Source organism: Cariama cristata, unplaced genomic scaffold (genome assembly GCF_000690535.1).
Source record: "Cariama cristata isolate BGI_N322 unplaced genomic scaffold, ASM69053v1 scaffold24074, whole genome shotgun sequence".
Taxonomy (NCBI): domain Eukaryota; kingdom Metazoa; phylum Chordata; class Aves; order Cariamiformes; family Cariamidae; genus Cariama; species Cariama cristata.
In genome coordinates, this window is record NW_009613901.1 from 53,515 (window position 1) to 55,772 (window position 2,258).

Below are 2,258 nucleotides of genomic sequence, written 5' to 3' on the forward strand. Positions count from 1 at the left end.
GACCTCTGGGTGATGGTGCCCAGGGTGGGACCTTGCACCATGGCACATGGAGGGAGCAGGGGCTGTGGGCAGGACACAGGGCTGCTGAGGGGCAGCAACCAGAGCTGGAAGTTGTTCTGGAGGCAGAAGAGGAAGACGAAAGCGCTCAAAATTAGGGAGATGCTCAAGCATGGAGTAAGGATCTGCACGGTGTGGCCATGGCCACGGCCTTCAGCCCATGGCTCTGCTCCCTCCGTGTCTCGGGGTGATGCCGTCCCCAGACATTTCCACCCAGCCAGGAAGGGGACAGTGGCCAGGCTGAAGCAGAAGCCTTCTCCCACCCACAGTCACAGCTGCCACCTCTGAGAGGCAGCTCAGATGCTGTCCCCACCACAAGATGCTCTCAGATGCTCAGATCCTGTCCCCTCCCCACTGCCGCCCAAACTCTGAAGACGTTTTGTGGCTTCGCAAGGGGCTCTGCAACCACGACCCCAACCTCTGCCAGGGCCCAGCTCTGGGGCCAGCCCCCATCCCCAAAACACGGGGGAAAATGCCCCATCCCCAAACCCCACGGGGGCCTGGGAGGTGGCAGGGTGACAGAGATGAGATGCAATCCTTCTCGAGGTTTCCGGCGGTTCGGAGGTGTGAGCTGCCTCGGGGCTTGCCCTATCGCAAGACAAAAGGTACACCTCCAGCTGCCTCCGCTCCCCGCTCAGGGCTTGTGGGGGTGGTTTTTGGTGGCTTAGACCTGAGCTTTGAAGAAAAACAGATGATGTTTTGTGATTGCTGCCGCAGGGCTGCTCCCCTCCCTGCCTCAGCCATCCTATCATGAGCACTGGGTGCATCCGCAGCCCCGGGCACGAGGTGGCTGCAATGGTGACAGTCCCCACCTCGCAGCCCTCGGCTGGGGCGCTCCTGGGGATCCCCACGCATGCACCCATCACACATGGGACCGCTGGCAGAGCAAAGTCCTTTGTGCAAAGCGGCTGCAAACCGCACCTGAAAGCCCAGGGCAAGGGCTGCTGAAAGCTGCTCCCCATTCGGCTTGAGGATGAAATGGCCTCACGGAGGTGTTTGGTCCAGGCCATCCATCGGTCTCCTTCCCTGGGGACCCCCACGCCGGTGGCTGTTGAGCCACCGCTCTCTGGCTCATCCCTTGCTTTGGCCCGGGACAGAGGAGGGGACTGAGACATCCCTGCCCCAAACCTCTGCAAGCAAATTCTGTTTGTGCCCTGCTCCCCGCAGGGATGCTGCCTGCAGCCCCCCATCCCATGAGGGCTCGCTGGGTGCTGAGCTTGGGCAATGCCACCATTTTGAGGAAGCATCATTCCTCTTCATCCTCCCCAGAAGACTTATACCCGACTTAGTGAGCCCTGGCCCCCCGCGAACCCGGTCCTGCCGCCTCTCGAGATGTGCTGAGGAAAGCCAGGCAGACTTTGGGCTCCCACAAACAGGGCAGAGACACCCACGGCCGTACAGATATCCGAGACAAAACCTTCATGCAGAGTGAACCGGTGTTTTCCCTGCAGCTGTGCTGCATCAGATGCCCAGCCGAGCCAGGAAAGCACCGAACGTGCGCCCGGAGGAAGAGGAGGTGTCGCGAAGGCAAGCGCTGGCCACTGACAGCTCTGAGCAGTCATTTGACTGAAGGAGCATCAGCGCCGGGTGTCAGCTCCAAAGCGCTGAGCTTGCAATAGAGGAAATGCTCCTATTTGCCTTCATTTGGTGCCATAACTGGCCGTGTGAGCCCAGGGTGGCTGTGCCGGGGAGCTCAGGGTGGTGGAGGCAGAGGATGGGGAAGCGAGGTGTCGGGCTCCCCGCGGGGTTCCTCCCAACCCGCTCCTCTCCACTTGAAGCACGAGGTTTTGGCCAGGTTGGGTTGAAGGTGGGCAGCTCCTGGGGTCACCAGCAGCTCCCTGGGTGACAGCACGGTGACCTGGAGCGGAGGACTGAGCCCGCCTGTGTTTTTCTGGGTGGCTTTTCTAGGGGCTTATTAGGATGGAGGGGAGGAAGAGGAGGGGCGGGGTATGAAGAGGATGGGAAGGCTCATAAACAACAAACAGGAGGAGGAGAAGCTCCCTGTATCATTTCAGGCTGCGTGAGCAGCTCCGATCCCCTCTGGACCCCCTGAGCTGACCCAGGTCCGTGCATCCCAAGGGAAGGTGGTGGGACAACCAAGCCAAAAGCCCCTCTGCCAGCTATGGGGTTGCACTTGAGGTTGGGGAGGGGGGGCATGGATGGTAGTTTAGGTTGCAAAGCCCAGTGGGGAGGGAAGCAGC